Source organism: Felis catus, chromosome B4 (assembly GCF_018350175.1).
Source record: "Felis catus isolate Fca126 chromosome B4, F.catus_Fca126_mat1.0, whole genome shotgun sequence".
In the NCBI taxonomy this organism is placed as follows: domain Eukaryota; kingdom Metazoa; phylum Chordata; class Mammalia; order Carnivora; family Felidae; genus Felis; species Felis catus.
Genome location: NC_058374.1, coordinates 66,120,495 through 66,138,267, shown reverse-complemented (window position 1 = coordinate 66,138,267; position 17,773 = coordinate 66,120,495). Strand labels below are relative to the sequence as shown.

Below are 17,773 nucleotides of genomic sequence, written 5' to 3'. Positions count from 1 at the left end.
TGATAATATCAAGACAGTGTCAAAATCACCCTTAAGGATGAATGTCAGAGGTTTGGAAGCAAACATGAGAAACACTAGTTAGAACATGCGTTTAAGAAATGCCACATCACCAAAGTTCTAGATTGAAACAGAGGATACTACTGTATAGGGGAGAAAACATAGACATGAATAACCCTGAGTAAAAAAAAAAAAAAAAAAAAAAAAAAAAAAAAAAGTAAATTAAAAGAGCTAGACTTTGGGAAGTAGGCTTATTCATATCTGAATTGCTTTATTGCACCTCTACTCAATTTTTATATTGACAGACAAGAAGTGTATACAATTAAAAGTCTATACCTAAGTCTAAAATAGCTCAAAAACTATAGAGAAGGAGGCAACAAACTTTCCTTAAAGATTCACAGATTTTTTTTTTGTCTTTGTGGACCAACAGTTTCTGCCACAATATTTAGTACAGCCATCATAGTGCAAAAGCAGCCTGGGCAATATGTAAATGAATGGATATGGCTGGGTTCAATTTTTTTTTTTTTTTTTTTACAAAAATAGGTAGTGGGCCAAATTTGTCCTGATAACAAGATAACAAGTCCATGTGATAGGAAAGCATTTGGTTTTAGTTTATCAAGTAATTTTTTTTCTCCCTAGCAGTATAATGTTGACTTATTTTTCTCAGTTTTTTAAATTAATAAGTAAATTGACAAGTATTATTTATTTAATTACTCCTTTGAAATGTCATCTTTACAAAAATCAGAATGTAAGAGATTTCTTACATTCTAAGATTTATTTGGAGGCTTTCCAATTTGACCCATTAATATAATTCTCTATTCTTATTACAGGAATATTTAAGATATTATAAAATGATATTTTATTATTATTAGTGTCCTTTAATATCTCTTCCTGATAGAAATTATTATGATTTGTTATGTTTTTAGTTCTCCAATTAGTTAACATACAGTATAGTGTTGGCTTCAGGAGTAGAACCCAGTGATTCATGTTATATATGACACCCAGTGTTCACCCCGAAGCGTGCCCTTCTTAATGTCCATCACCCATTTAGCCCATCTCCCACCCATCACCCCCATCAACCCTCAGTTTGTTCTATTTAAGAATCTTTTATGGTTTGCCTCCTCTCTGTTTTTACCTTATTTTTCCTTTTCTTCCCCTATTTTCATCTAAGTTTCTCAATAGAAATTCTTATTTTTTTAAACATTTATTTTATTTATTTTTGAGGGACAGAGCACAAGTGGAGGAGGAGCAGAGAGACAGAGAGAGAGAGAGAGAGAGAGAGAGAGAGAGAGAAAGAATTGGAAGCAGAGAATGTGAAGCAGGCTCCAGGCTCTGAGCTGTCTGTGCAGAGCCTAATGGGACTCAAACTTATGAATCATGAGATCATGACCTCAACTAAAGTCGGACACTTAGCTGACTGATCCACCCAGGTGCCCCAGAAGAAATTATTTTTACATTATCATAAATTTATTCTTTCCATTGAACTTTAAAACACTTAAGTTGCAAAAAAAAAAAAAAAAAAAGCTCATTAGAAGTATGTTTGATATTGCATTAAACCAACCCAATCAGTGAGAAGAGTTCAAATTTTTAGTGGTCAGTCTTTGTATCCAGGAAATCAAGTATTATTCACACTCTGGTAAGATTTTATACTTAATTCATATAGGTTCCACATATTTTCTCATGAGTCAATTTCTAAATATTTAACTTTTGGGGGATTATGAAGAATGGAATATTTTGTATTCCATTATATTTTCTAGCTTGCTTCAGATGCTATATAATACAGCTATTAGTTTTGTGCCATTTTAAACAAGAATCTTTGTATTAATATTTTTAATTATTTCTTTAATTGTTTCTTCTTAATTTTCTAGAAAGATCATTGCATTACAAGACAACATAATAGTTTTGCCTCCTTCCTTTTTCCCTTCCTCTCTTTCTCCCTTCCTCCTTTCCTTCCTGCCTTTGTTCCCTTCTTTCCTTGCTAATTTCCTTCTTATCTTTAATTGAGATATATTTAGCATATAACATTGTGTAAATTTAAAGTGCACAACATATTTATTTGATATATTTATATTGCAACATGATGGTCATTGTAGTGTTAGCTAACACCTCTATCTTATCAAATTATTATCATTTCCTCTAGTGTTGGAAACAATTGGAATTTACTCTCTTAGCAAGTGTATTATCTATAATAATCATTTTGCTGTCTATAAATGCTGTTCTGTGTATCAGGTTTCCAGGAATGATTTATCTGCTAGTTGCAAGTATGCACCCTTGCAACTTGCTCATTCTCCATCCTCTGGGCCCTGGTAACTACAATTTTACTGTCCACATTTACAACTTCTTTTACATTCCACATATTGGAGATAATGTACACTATTTGTGTTTCCCTGTCTGAGTTATCTCACTTAGCATAATGCCCATCCATGTTGTTGCAAATGCAAAATTTTCTTTTTTTCATAGCTGAATAGTATTCTATTATATTTATACATACCACATCTTTTTTATCCATTCATTTGTCCACTGTCAGACACTTCAGTTGTTTCTGTATTTTGGCTATGGGGAATAACATTACAATAAATTTTTGCCCACTTCCTACTCAGATTATTTGCTTTTTTGCTATTTAGCTGTATGAGTTTGTATATATATGTATATACATATAAATGTATATATATACATATATATGTATAATGAGTTATATATATATAATGAATCATATATGTAGTTGGATATTAATCCCTTATGAAATATGTGGTTTGTAAATATTTTCTCCAATTCCATATGTTGCTTTTTCATTTTGTTGATAATATTTCTTTTGCTATGCAGAAGGCTTTTAATTTGATATATTCCCACTTGTTCATTTTTGCTTTTGTTCATGTTTGCTTTTGTTGGTGTCACAGCCATGAAATCATTGACAAGCCAACTGTTAAGGAGATTTTTCCCTATGTTTTCCTCTAAGAGGTTTATGGTTACAGATCTTACATTAAATCTTTAATCATTTTGAGTTCATTTTTATGAATGTTGCAAGATAGGATACCTGTTTCATTCTTTTGAATTGGAAGTGTTCTGCAGTTTGGGGGGATCTGAATGTCCATCTTGGGCTCTCATTTCTCCACGGGAAGAAATGGAGGTCCAAGAGGACCCTTTTGGTGCAGTGCTATGCTAATCTGGGGAAGGCCCAAGGCAGTCAGAATGTAGCTGCTCTTACCCTTCTAATGCAGTCCTTTTTGGTCTCAGTGGTCCAGGGTGGTACTTCAGCCATGTCCTAGGTTCTGGGATTTCACAATGGTGTCTTATTTAGAGATAGTTGCTAGTTGGTCTTCTTGTAAGGGAGACTGAAATCAGTAATGACTTTTGTTACCATTTGATAATAACACTCCATTGTCTTTTCACTTTCTTGATGATGTCCTTTGAAGCACAAATGTTTATGTTTGATGATGCCCATTTTTTCTAGTTTAAATCTTTTTTTGTTTGTACTTGTGTCATATCTAAGCAACCATTGCCTACTCCAGGGTCACAAAGATTGATGCCTATATATTTCTGTAAGAGTCTAATAGTTTTAGCCCCTACATTTAAGTCTTTGATACATTTTGGATTGATTTTGCATGTAATGCAATGTAGGGTTTCAAGTTCTTTCTCTGGCATGTTGCTCTCAGTTGTCTCAGCACAGATTTTTGAAAAGACCTTTCTTTTTCCATTGATTTGTCTTGACACCTTTATCAAAGACAATTGATCATAAATGTGAAGGTATATTTCTAAACTCTCAATTCTATTTCATTGAGCAATATGTCTCCCTTTATGCCAGTACCACACCATCCTGATTACTGTAGCTTTGTAGTAAATATTAAAATGAAAAGTTAGTCCTTCAATCTTTTCTTCTTTTTCAAAGATTGTTTTGGCCCTTCCAGGCCCCATTCGTTTTCATATGAGTTTTAGGGCCCACCTGCCAATTCATTCAAATAATTCATCTGGGATTTTTATAGGAATTGTATTCAGTCATAGCTTATTACCATGATCTTACATAGCATATTCAACCTTAACATATTTAACATACTTTGTTTTAGAGTCTAGTTACTTATGAAGTATAGTTACACAACTATAGCTAGTTGTGTTATCCCCTTACTAGATGGTCAGCCTCATAACAGTAGAAGATATCTTTCATTTTTAAATGTCTTGAAATGTTTTGAGTATCTTTGCAAAAGCATATATTTCCAAATATTTAACCTGTATAAATCTTCAAAATCCTACTCAATATGATATTTTCAGTCATCTTAAAAGCATACTTGTATAGATCAATAGCGAATTTGGTCAGTTACATTCAAACAAGAGTATAGCCAATTTGTTTTTGCAATACGTATGCTGCAGACGTGGGAAATATCATTCTTTATGCTCTGTATCTATGCTTATAAATTTGAGTCCAAGCCTTGTTCAAACTGCTCTTTTATATCAGCTATTTAACTTTTTTTAACTTGCTAGCCAAACTGGCTACAAAAAAAGGTGAGGGGCAACACACATACCACATTTTTTTCAGGACTTTAGAGAAATTTCAATAAGTGAATATAAGCATATTTTAAAATGGTTTTAAAATAGAAACATGCAGGTGGTTTGGTGTTGCTTATGATTCATGAACTATTCATAAACAGTAGTAAAATAATAGTTACTCTATATAAGCCATCACTTTGGCTAAGAAAAGAAAAAATGTCTGTGTAGTAATTCTCTGGCCAAAAATAAATGGGTATCACTTTTAGTTTTTAATTGTCACACCTGTGTTTTTTTTTTTCATTTAGTCATGGCCTGATACACAATGGGACATGACTTAATGACCAGCAGACATAATATGAATTATTTTCAGCTCACAGAGATGTTGCCAAGTGATTCCCATACATGGAGTAGACATCCAAAGAGTTTTTCAGACTTTAGTAAAGAGCTCCAGTTCATCCGGACCACCGTTAACACTGAATTACTTGACACATCTCTAATTAAAACTACCACAGTGGTGTTTCTACTCAAAAGCAACCACACTGTGATCTGTGTGAACACACTTTTGCCAAGTTTCTGATTATCAGATGGCAACGCAGACCCAGCTGGTGTAGAGTCCTTTATATCTGATCCTCTGACATTGAGAATGCCATACATTTCTTTGGAAATCAACATATGCCTGACTAGCTATCTCTTGCAGTAATTATGCAATTTCAAGAATTTTTTGAAGTTGTATATCTCAAATCACCTATTACAAATTATTTTATGTTAGTTAAAAAATTCTTTTTAATGTGTATAACTCCAAAGTTTCCAAAATTCACTTATCCACAAATTTCATTCCGTTCTTTTATATGGATATGTCTTTAGCTATTTGCAACTAAAGGATTATTTATAAAGAAACAGATCAGCCCACAGGTGTAACTAAATATACAATCTAACTCAAATTGTAACCAATATCCATCAAATAAGTTAGTCATTCCCTATATCTTGACATCTTGATGGAGGATATTATTTTTATTACAGTGTTCACCACTCATTGCTTTTCTTTAGTATATTCTAAGCTCACTAATTATATTAATATCCTCCTCAGCAAGTCCTGGTCTTGTGAATATTCTCCAGTTCTCTTTCCTCTCAGATATTTCTCCATTCTCCAGTGAGACAGATTCATCAATTTCATTCACTTTACTTACGTGAAACCATAGTATGCATATACAATTAAAGCCCAGTAACCCTGTGATTCATTTTGACTCCTGGCTGCTGTGTGGCCTTCCCATTGTGTGGGAATCTCACTGAGCACCCATTCCCTCTTCACTAAATTGAAGATAACATTAATTTACCTCATAAGTCCTTGAAATTTAAATGAAATTATGTAAATAAAAGCATTTTCATACATACAGTTGATATTTTCTTTCCTTTACCAACCGTCTTTATTTCTCAAATTCTACTTCAAAGGAGCTATTAATTATTACTCAGGATCTCACCCTTTTTAAGTTCAAATGTATAGGTGTTTGAGCCACTGCAATGACAGTTTAGACCCACTGACTGTCCTTAAGAAGCATTACAAAATTATACCAGGCCAGGGTTTGATCTTCATATTTTCAAACTCAAAATTTGGTCTTATCTGCTTCTTAGACTGGATCAAACTTGGGGATATTTATTCACTGTAATAAAGATTACAGTGGACTAATGGATAATACTGATTTCATTTACATTGAGAAAAACAATTGCCAAGGGGAACAGATACTCATTTCTTTGACCATTGTATTCTTTCTCTGTAAGAAGCTGAATGGGAAATCAAATTATAATCACAAGAGCTCTTAGTGATCTTGGAATCAGAGCAGAGTTTGCTGGGGCTTTGATTGCAGCGCCTAATGGCCTCCAGGTTTGACAAGTGCATGTGCTCATTTCCACAAATGCACCTGCCTTCTAAACAGGATGGGTTTATTCCTGCACCAGGCAGTGACAGAACTGCCATGTAGCACAACTATAGCAAGTACCGTTTTCATGACAGTCTACATAAATGATGCCCCCTGGATTTGTGCAACAGTGGCGATGGTAGAAACCCTTTTTCCTACATGAGATTTTAATGTCTACTGCTGATCTATTTTTCCTTGACATTTTTCTTAATGCTTCCACTGATGGCCAACTTCCTTCATATTTCAGATTTTGCATTACATTGTCTTTATTATTTTTATTAAAAAAATTTTTGGGGGGGGGGGAGAGCACAAGCAGGAGGGGGCAGAGAGATGTGGACAGACGATCTGATACCGTCTCTGCAATGACAGTCTGACAGCAGCAAGCTCTATGTGGGGTTTGACCTCACGAACTGTGACATCATGGCCTGAGCCAAAGTCTGAAGCTCAATCGACTGAGCCACCCAAGTGCCCCCACCATTGTTTATTAACTTTATCATGGTGCTGTCAGAAAAAAGCAACCTTCTAAAATGCTTTAAGATTATTTTCACAGCAAACATTTTATTTAATATGACATTTAAAAATTTTGATAAATCGTGGAATGGGCCTCCAAAAGAAATAGTGCCAAGGCTATAAAGGTCTTAAAACATTCTTGCACTCAACCGTCTAAACCTTCCTTAGCCAAACCTACTCAAACTGCTCCCGACGAGAAAGGCAAACAAAGTGCTTTTTGTCTTAAAGGGAATGGAGGGCTAGTTGCTTGATACTACTCTATATTTTCCCTTCTTTTGCTACTGATTCTATAGTCGACTCAAAATGGAAAGCACTGTATTCTCTGCCCTGCCATCTTATAGTCTGCTGATGTATGGTAATAGCTTTGGAAATTCCTGCCTTCTTTTTAATTGTTTTTGTTTTGTTTTGTTTTGTTCAAGTTTTATTTTTTATTTATTTTTGAGAGAGACAGAGAGCATGAGCAGGGGAGGGGAAGAGAGAGGGAGAGAGAGAATCCCAAGCAGGCTCCACGCTGTCAGTGGGGAGACTGATGCAGGGCTCAAACTCCCAAACCATACCGTGAGATCATGACCTGAGCTGAAATCTAGAGTCGGACACGTAACCATCTGAGCCACCCAAGAGCCTGCTTGCCTTTTTTAAATATAGGGTTTCCCAAACTTTATAATTATGATTTTTAATAAGATCTATTAATATCCTGTAGCATACACTTAAAAACTGGGACCTATTTTCCATTCATTTCAATAGTGAATATAGTTGACATCAAAGTGGAAGGAATAATAGTTTTGAGAGACAAATTGTTATGTCTCTTGTTATATGTTGCATCTTAATTTAAACGGAGTGGCAGAACCCACTACTCCAGGCTCTGTGCTGCATTTGACCCTTATAGTTCCATGGGCTCTGCTTAATGTCAGCTGAAATAGGTACTCTATGCCTCTGGCAAAGCGGCAGATACTGGATGCTAAAAGCTTAGGTTGTATCTCTTATCACCTCACACCAAAAATCAATTCACTGGGAATTTGCCCCCCGATGGTGGGCATCTCCCATTGATTTTCTCTCTACTGTAGAGCCCCTGTGGTTGGCACTCAATAACCAAGAACTGATGAATTTCTTCTTTCCCAGGTCCTCTCTCTCCATAGACACATGCACACGTACACACACACACACACACACACACACACTCTTACACTATACAAGGATGCCTATTTTTGTATAATTGGATTGGAAAGTATTATGACAAGAAAACTTTAGTAAATTTCTGTTATACACATTCACAGATTTTTCTGTTATGAGAGTCTCATCTCCTTAGGAATTTTATGTCACTTTAAATAAAAATGTCCCCAGAATATTTTATGACAGGGTTTTTCTACATGAATGCATCCATTCAAATGTTTCATTACTTTGTTTGCCAAGACACATTTTATAACTTTCAGGTTTTCGCTTTAACAGTCCCAAGAATCTCATGGTATCAACTTGTCTAATTAACCAGTCCAGATATTTTTTTCTGAAAACAGAGTGCAATTCCCACACCTTGTAGCACAGGCCAGGAATTTTTTTTTTCTTTTCAGTCCCTCCCTTTCCAGAATGAGGAAGATCAAGGAGAAAGCAAAAAGTTACCATACCAGAGATGAACTGCTGCAAAATGCACAGAAAAATTTAAAAATGGAAGGACCTCTGGAGAAAGAACCATGCATCTCACAGTCTGAATGACTCTCAGCATTGGGCCCCTGTATAACAATAGCACTTTCAATATCATGTACAAGTCAAAGCCTTCCAGCATTTTTACCCTTTCCTTTAATCAGCATATGACCCCCTTTCAGTGTAGTATGTATATAATTAAAACCATTTTTCCCCACATGCAATAGAGCCTTGTATCTGTTAAGATAATTTGTAAACTGATGTTGTCATGTGGTCTTTAAGAAGACCTCATAAAAAATGAAAACAAAATATTTGACTATTACAAATAATGAAATTCTCTAAATCAGGGTTTCAAAAACAGAGCTAAGCACCCGAACATCCCAAGAAATGTTCCAACATTCGAAAAATATCCTTTGCAAATCGAGATGATTGCTCCTAGATTCCTTAAGTTTTCAGATGTGAAGCTTATCATGGCTTCCAAGAGAGGAAGTCATTATATCAGAGGATGGTAAGAAGAGACCAGAGACTCATTCACGTGCCTGGAATCTACCTCAGATTGGGCAACATGTTTCCTGGACGTGACTGGAATATCGTGTATGGAGTTTATCACTGCCCTTATTACAGGGCTTTATATTTGTTATGTGTTCATCTCTTTGAGGAGACTGTGAATTCCTTGAGAGCACAAACTATATAATAAGCATCTTTGTATCCTGATGACAAGCAAAATGTCCAGCATTCCAAAAATATTTTCTCAATTAATCAACTATGAAGTTTTACCAGCATCACCATCATCACCGCTACTAAAGCAAAAGAGGTGGTACTGCCTTTCTCTTTTCTTTTACCTTCCAGAACATTTCCTGTTTGTTCATTCAAATCAGATTTAAAGTCATGGAGCCTGGAAAGACCTTGTAAGAATGAATATTTATTGAGAGTCTACCTAGCAGCCGTGCTTTAATTGTATTATCCCACTTAATCCTTCCATACAATCTTATTTAAATAATGCAAGGCTCATTTTATAGATGATGAAACAGGTTCAGAAAAGCTTAAATAGGTAACACTAGCATAACTGGGGTCTGAGTCAATCTGTTTAACTCTAAACACTGGACTTTATACTGTATTGTATCCTTGTGAAATAATTCTCTCATTTTATAGACAAAAGAATTGAAGATTAGAGATACTTATGGGCTAACTAAAGCCAGATGACTGATTAATGCTGTTCATTACTAAAAGTCTGATTACCAGATTAACAGCCCAATGGGATTTCCACTGGAAATAACATGAGAATAATGTTTCTCACTAACTCTACATGCTTTGTCTCACATCCTAGCATCGTACCTTATAATAGCGCCTGGAGACTGGAGTTATAAGACTGAGATATGGTGTGGATTTTTTTTTTTTTGTGGTAGAAGAGGCAGTGATGATAGTGTTGATAATGCTATTGGTGTTGGGAAGAGGAGGGTTGGGGAGGTGTTACTCTTTGCTCCTCTCAATGTAGCCCCTGTTTTCCCAGGATTTAAGATTTTCTCTGATCTTCACCTTAGTTGACTGAGTTCCACAGGAGACTTTGATATTGGTAGTCATTTCCAATATGTACTGTTTGAGATGTTTGTTTGTGAGTATATATATATATTCTCTGTAGGTGTACAACTACGGAAAAGGGAGAAAAGGGGAGAAAGAGAGTGAGATTACACAAGGAAGAAAAGAGCAGACATTTGGGAACCACAAGTCTAAGTTACAGTGTTCTACAATGAAAAAGTAAGACTTAAATTCAGCTAATGCCAGTCATGAATGGTTTCATGCCTTGTAGTGTTTTATTAAACAAAATCACCAGATGAAGAGAAGTTTGGCTAAATCTATTATTTGAAATGCTAATGATTTTGATTTTCAGTATTCAAAGGGGTACCTCTAATCAGCCAAGAAAATTTGTTCTGTCCCTGTAAATAGCAGGTAGAATGCTTATTGCAGTTCCTCTTATTACATAAATATAAGCTGAAATTATTCTTTTAAAGTAAAGAGGTCTATCACTTCTTGTTGGCCCTAGTTTTCTAACTATAGAATGCAGGAGCCAAGTTAAATGATATTTGTGGCTCATTTTTGCTTGTAAGCTTATATAGCTCTAAACACGTTATTTTTTAAATCTGAGGAGGATAGCAACATAGAGGTTAAGACTATGGCTTTAGAGTCAGACAGTCCCAGTGCTACCCCTTCCAAACTGAGGGAATTAGAGAAGTTATAGGCATACCTCTTTTCTTGCACTTCACTTTATTGAACTTTGCGGATATTGCATTGTTCACAAATTGAAGGTTTGAGGCAACGCTGCCTTGAGTAAGCCTATAGGTGTCATTTTTCCAACAGCATTTGCTCACTTCATGTCCCTGTATCCCATTTTGGTAATTCTCACAGTATTTCAAACTTTTTCATTATTATTGTGTTCGTTATGGTGATCTGTGATCAGTGATTATGACTCACTGAAACCTCAGATAATTGCTAGCATTTTTTAGTAATCAGGTATTTTTAAAGTAAGGTATGTGTTTTTTTAGACATAATGATATTGTACACTTCATAGACTATAGTACAGAGCAAACATAAATTTCATATGCATTGGGAAGCCAAACAATTCATTTGACTTGCTTTATTTCGAGATTTGCTTTACTGAGGTGGTCTGGAACCAAACCCACAATATCTCTGAGGTATGCCTGTATACCTCAGTTTAGAGGTAAAATAATCGCCACACCATTTAGGCAATTGCGCAAACCGGGAAAATTAATATATATCCCTTAAACTTACCCTCCTCACCATTTAACCCATCCCCAAGTCCTAGCAATTCCAAATGTAACATATATCTTGCATGTATTCTGTGTTGGTTTGCTGGGGCTGCCATAGCAAAGTACCACTGACAAGGCGACTTACACAAGAGAAGCTGATTTTCTCACAATTCTGGAAGCTAAAGATCCCAAGATCAAGGTATCATCATGGTTAGTTTCATTCTGTCTCTCTTCTTGGTTTGCAGGTGGCCGTCTTCTTTCTTTGTCTTCATTCTTTCTTTCACACCTCTAAGATTGAGTCTACTCTTTCTATAAGGACATCAGATGCATTAGATTAGGGCTCATCCATATTACCTCATTATAACTCAATTACATCTTTAAAGGCTCTAGCTCCAAATGTAGTCATCCTGAGACACTGGTGGTTAGGATTTCAACATGTGAATTTTGGTGGCACAAAGTTTACCCTAAAACTCATCTATTTCTCTCCATCCCCACTGATGCCATCTCAGACTCGACTGCCATCATCTATGCCTGTATGGTTGCAATACATTTCTTGCACATCATCTTATATCCACTCATTTATTTTTCACACAGTAGCCAGAAGGATATTTTTAAAAAGTCTATATGAGGTCACGTCAGATGTTGTGGCTAGGGTTCCATAAGCACAGTACTTGAAATTAAAGTACTTGAAAAGATCTAAATAGAATAGGAATTCCTATTTTTTAAGAAAAACCTTAAAATGCTTATTAAAATGTTTCAGTATTTACTCTAAAATAATTTAGGATGCAAAAAGTATCTTGTGTGAAGAGTTAGGAGTTCAGAGAAATGAAGGCATCCACTTTTAGCACCAATGAACATTTACAAAAAAACACTTCAGTGTGAAAGCCACTCAAAATCTCATTACAAATATCTGTGGGACGTTATGCACCATAACTTAGTTCATCTATCCATTCTCTTTCTGCTGTCATTGCTAAGTGCCTGGCTTCCAAATATGCCCTAGTGGTCCTCCTATCTTTCCGGAGCTGACGTGGCCACAGTGGAGATGCACTTGGTCTAACAAAACAAACCTATCATCATCTTTGCCTCCAGGATTTGCTCCCTCCTATAACTTTCCCACCTTTTCAGTGGTGCTACCTGGAATCAGTTTTTGAGCTATTCTCTCCTAGTTGTCCATAGCATCTAACTGCCAAATATATTGCATGTTTATATTTACTATGCCTCCTCTAACATTTCATCCTGAACCTAGTTATCCCAGCTTCAGGTTTTATGCATGGTTAAAGCAATCCAAATCCATCCAATCTCTTTCTTAGTTTTTCACATCAAAACCTGTGCCACAACCATATTTAGCACATTTCTTTAGCTTATAAATCCTCTGGTGAAATGAAATTGTAGTAGAATGCATAAATAAATAACGTAGAAAACACAGGGCAGGACAACACTCACTTGACTACCCTAATGGACACTGATTTTCCAGTTGGGATATTCCTTAGGAATGGGGCCATGACTTACAATTGATTGTTGTCCTTCTCTCTCTCTTTTTTTTTTTTAATCTCCCACAATAGCTAGACAGTGCTTTGGTTATAGTAGTTGCATTGTGGAAAAAAAGATTAATTGATTAGTATCCACAGCCTCTTGCTGTTCTGCACTCAGGAGGGAGGATCCTGTGTTGACTACTAGGTTTAAACCATGCACAGTAAAGTAGATAGTGAAAGAGAAGAAAGAAGTCCTATAGAGGCTATTTGAATTCATCTGCAAGAGATCCAACTAGTCACCAAGTAAAAAGAGGAAACTAGGAAGGTTGAGGAAGATAAAGAACATCTGTGGACTGAAAGTGAGACAATTTTTAGAAAATTGAAGTGGAGAAAGGAAAATATTAAACTTTTGATAACATGCCTATGAAATATTGAAGATAAGGGGTGAGAGAGAAATTCTCAAAGTTTATTTGTATGCTATGAATGCAACCACTATGATTTTTTAAGAGAAAGCAATAAAAATATAAAATAGCTCTCAATTATTTTTGATGCTGGATTGATATTACTTTGAATGTGACACCAGGATAGGCTTGGGCATCAAATAGCTCTGGTGTCATTTTGAGTTACAATGATGATAATGTTCCAGACCAGTTGTTTGATTGCTGTCGCAATTGTTAACATTCAGAAGCACGATGCTTAGTCTTTTTGTTATTTCTGTGAAATCTAAATGCATTGTTTTTCAGTTTTATTACCTAGAAATACCACCTTATGCAGTCTCAAAATATATAATTACAATAATGCATACATGAACTGCTTTTTATAGGTTACAAAAACAGTGTGCATTCATAACATCCTTCTTAAAATAATTAGGTAAGATATGTAGGATAGATATTGTCTCCATTTTACAAATCAGAAAACATCAACTCATAAAGGCAAAACACCAATATGTAGGTAGAAGCTGTCAGAGTAAAAACTAAAATTTTGTCTTCAGATTCCAATTTCAGAGTTCTTTAAATTTTTTTCATGTTTATTTATTTGGGGGGTGGGTACAGAGAGAGAATCCCAAGCAGGCTCCACACAGACTGTGCAGAGCCCGATGCGGGGTCAATCCCATGAACTGAGAGATCACAACCTGAGCCAAAATCAAGAGTGCAAGGCTTAACCAACTGAGCCATGCAGGTGCCCTCCAATCTTGGAGTTCTTTAGGGGCCCTATAATTCTTGTGTACATAGAGAGAAACATAGAGGATTTTTTTATGTTTAGCTTATGCTTTTTCATTTTTTTCTCTTTTTGAAAGTTTCTAATTTGATAGACACTCAGTGGACTGTATGCACTAATCAGCTACAAGACTTGAAAGATAATCCTTATTGGCTCTCCTGTTGCCTACTACTCTTCTGAAAGGAAGCTGCTCCTTTTGTAAATTTTGCTTAGGTGTATGACAGCTTTGCCACCTGCGTACTGTTTCGCCTTGGGCAAGTCACAGAGGGGGTTAACCTCTCCAGATATTTGTAAGGATATAATGTGATATCACAGGATGTGACAGAGAAAACACTCAAAAAATGTAAGCTATCAAGAGCATCTTTTTCTTTCATTTCTTTCTCTAATCATTCCACCCCAATCTTAGTCTTTAATTTTAATCCCAAAAGAGCAAATGACAGGAATACATCAGCTTTTCTTTTTCCTTTATCCTCTTCTACCAGTCATTTGAAATAGTGCAACTTTCAGACATATAGGAAATTTTTCAAAAACATTAACTCAATATTATTGAAGACATCAACTCAACACTGTAAGACAAAACAAACAGCAGTGTCATAACTAGCTAACAGCAGCCTCAAATTTAGAGTAATGTAGAAATAAAAAGGCAGCTGCAGCTTTGGCATTTTAAGGTTAACTATTTCTTTCATAAGAGAGAGAGAGAAAGAGAGAGAGAACTTGCACAAGTGCAAGCAGGGGCAGGGCAGAGGGAGGTAGAAGGAGAGAGAGACTCTTAGGCAAGTTCCATGCCCAGCATTGGGCTTCATGCTGGGCTCAATCTCAGGACTGTGATATCATGACCTGAGCCAAAAATCAAGATCAACTATTTCAACTATTTCAAAGTCCATTTCAAAGTCCTCTTTTGTGAAGTGATGAGTTTCTTAAGTACTCTTGATAGAATTCCTTTGTCAGATATGTGTGGCAAATAAGTTCTCCCACTCACTGCATTGCCTTTTGACTCTCTTAATTTTGTGTTTTAATGAAGAAAAAAAACGTTAATGTTAATGCAGTTCGATATACCACTTGTATCTCCGACAATTCGTGCAACATCATAATGAGAGGCCATGAAGTGCGTAGCAATCCCTTAACCATGAATGTGTTACATTAGTAACTAGGTTCTTCTCATCTTTTTCAAGAGTACTAACCTCTCCTTTCATACAGCACTCATTTAACAAGACTTTACCAGGAAAGGAGAAGACATAAATGATTTCTCCAAGTTGCCCACTCTGGGTGATCTTGAGGTACTATTAACAGAATGAGATAAGTCAGTAATAAATGCCTGGTTAGGGATAAAGACAGTTTTTGATTTGGGATACAATGAGTTTGAGGTATTTATGAGACATTGGAATAGAAATTTCCAGTAGGCCTCAGATTTTCAGGAAGAGCGTGATTGTTGAAAGGGTGGAATTGGTTGAAATTACTGAGAGGGAGACTATAGATACAAGAACATGAATGGGAACAAAACCTTAATATATATGTCCAGGTAGTAGTTGGAGGAGGATATCACAAATCTATATCTCCAGTTGCCTGTTAGACGTTTTTACCTAGAAATCTCTTTGTCACCTCACACCCAAGACAGTTAGAACAGAACTCATAATACTCCCTCTATTCCTGAGCCTGTTCCTCCCCTTTATTGGAGTTCATATTTCTGACGTGTTGACCCCTGGGTCTTACAGTCACTCAGACACCAAGCTTTAGAGTCAATGGTGACCCCTCATACTTCTTCACCCTTTTGGCTAGTCATTAAGGCCTATTGCTTCTTTCATTCCTTAATCTTACTTTCATTGACATCTCCTTAAACTATTTTAATGGTCTCATTAAACGTTGCCCTTCGTACCCACTTTTTGTTTGCAAAGCATTTTTTTTTTAGTTTTTGATTATTGAGCCACGCGCTATGCCAAGTGTATTATATAAATATACCCTTTAATTTCATATAATCCCATGAGGAAACTGGGGCTTAAGGTGTTTAAGTGACTTGCTGATGGTCATACAGAACCAGGGTTCCAACCTACATACATGGGAATCTGAAGCCATCTGTTAACTTGTATCATTGTCTTCCTCCACACAACTACCACATTAATAGTCCTAAAACTTTTTTCATTTTTTGCCTCTTCTACATCATTCTTTGACCATGAGATAAAGTCATAAAAGCTTTTAAACTGATCTGCACAGCCCTCTGTGTTACGACTTCCACCCATTTCTCCAAACTTTCATTAATCATCTGTTCTGGTAAATTGATATGATCACATACTCTTCCCCACCCGTGTAATATACAATGTGTTAGAATAGTGTCTTAGCTCACACTGTATCCCTAAAATGGTTACTCGCCATCCCTTGCAATTTTAAATAATTATATGGCATCTCTCTGATGTAAACTGTAGTTACTTAAACCATTAATGCTGGGATTTTGTGTGTGTGTGTGTGTGTGTGTGTGTGTGTGTGTGCCTGTCATTCAAATTTTGCTTTTTCCTTAAAAAACAAAAAGGTTTTTCATGGAAAGTCCCTTTATAAAATAATTGGTGTATATTTTTTTACTACCTTAGAATCTTAGAGTGGAAGATCTTCATGAATCATTTAGTCCAATATTTCAGTTTACAAGTAAAAAAAAATGAAAACCTGAAATGGTGCTGTGCTCAAAGTTTATCACTTGTTAGCACATGAGCTTAAGGTTCCTAAATTTAGGCCTAATGTTTTTTCCATTAAACACACTACTTTTTATTTTTTATTCTTAATATATTTTAAAGAAAAATATAGTTTCAAAATTCAAAAGTTTCTGTAAGTCTCATTCTTCCTAAAGTTGACAACAGTCTCAACATTGAACATTGATACTCAGAAGCAACCGCTCTTAATTGCACAAGCTCTTTCTCTGCAGTTCCTATTTCTGGCTCTAAATGAATGTAAGTGCTTGTCCTTGATTCTTCAACTCAGATACATGGTCTGTGGAATTTTGCCTTATAATATACACGCATTCCTTAAGTCCCTATCTTTTCCATACTTTTATGGCATAATTTTTGTTACTACTAGTATTTCCTGTTTATATGTAATTATTTTTCAGAGCTAGAATTTGCAATTGCCCCTTTTTAATCTGTTTAGTTTGGTTCATGTCTTTCGCTAATTCTTTCACTAAATTACTTTGGATAGTCAAGCACATTAATTACATTCTCATTAATGGCCATGTGGGGTGTTCTGGGTACATATGTTGAGAGTTTAGCTAAGCTACTCCATAGCATTGTTGCCTTATCATACATTGTATTTGGCCAAACTGCTTTCAGTGACTTTAAGCTGACATTAGCCCCCTCATGCAACTGTGTGCCCCAACATGGCAGTTGTTGTGACTTTGTTAAATTAATATTCATTAAATAGAGCCTCTGAGCATTGCAGTGCAACAACAGACCACATGAGGGATTGAAATATAGATTATTATTCATAGGTCCTGAAGGAAGTACTGGAATTATAGATTATTACTCACAGGACCTCAAGGAAGTACCCAGTACACCACCAGTGGCCAAACTGGAAGTCAAGGCAGAGTGCAGATAGAATCAGGACCAGGTCCACTGCCTTTATTAGGATCAGTGGGTGGACTGCTTTGAAGTTTTCAGATTAAGCCCAGATTGGTCAATTCAAACCCAAAGAGCAAGACTTTGGTAAGCACCAAGGGGGTCTTGTCTAAGGGGTGCACAAGGAAAGGCTGAGGGGGCAGAGGAGAATGTTTCTCACAAGGATAGGGCAGTTGACTTGTGAGTCTGTG

At 35.9% G+C, this 17,773-nt stretch overlaps 1 non-coding gene across 1 annotated transcript; it reads right to left on the bottom strand.

The window, feature by feature from the left end:
• Nucleotides 1-15,068: 15,068 nt before the first annotated feature.
• Nucleotides 15,069-15,189, bottom strand: LOC111561585. The gene has a single exon (XR_002744227.1). It is a non-coding gene; the product is annotated as a U6atac minor spliceosomal RNA (small nuclear RNA).
• Between the last annotated feature and the right edge of the window lie 2,584 nt (nt 15,190-17,773).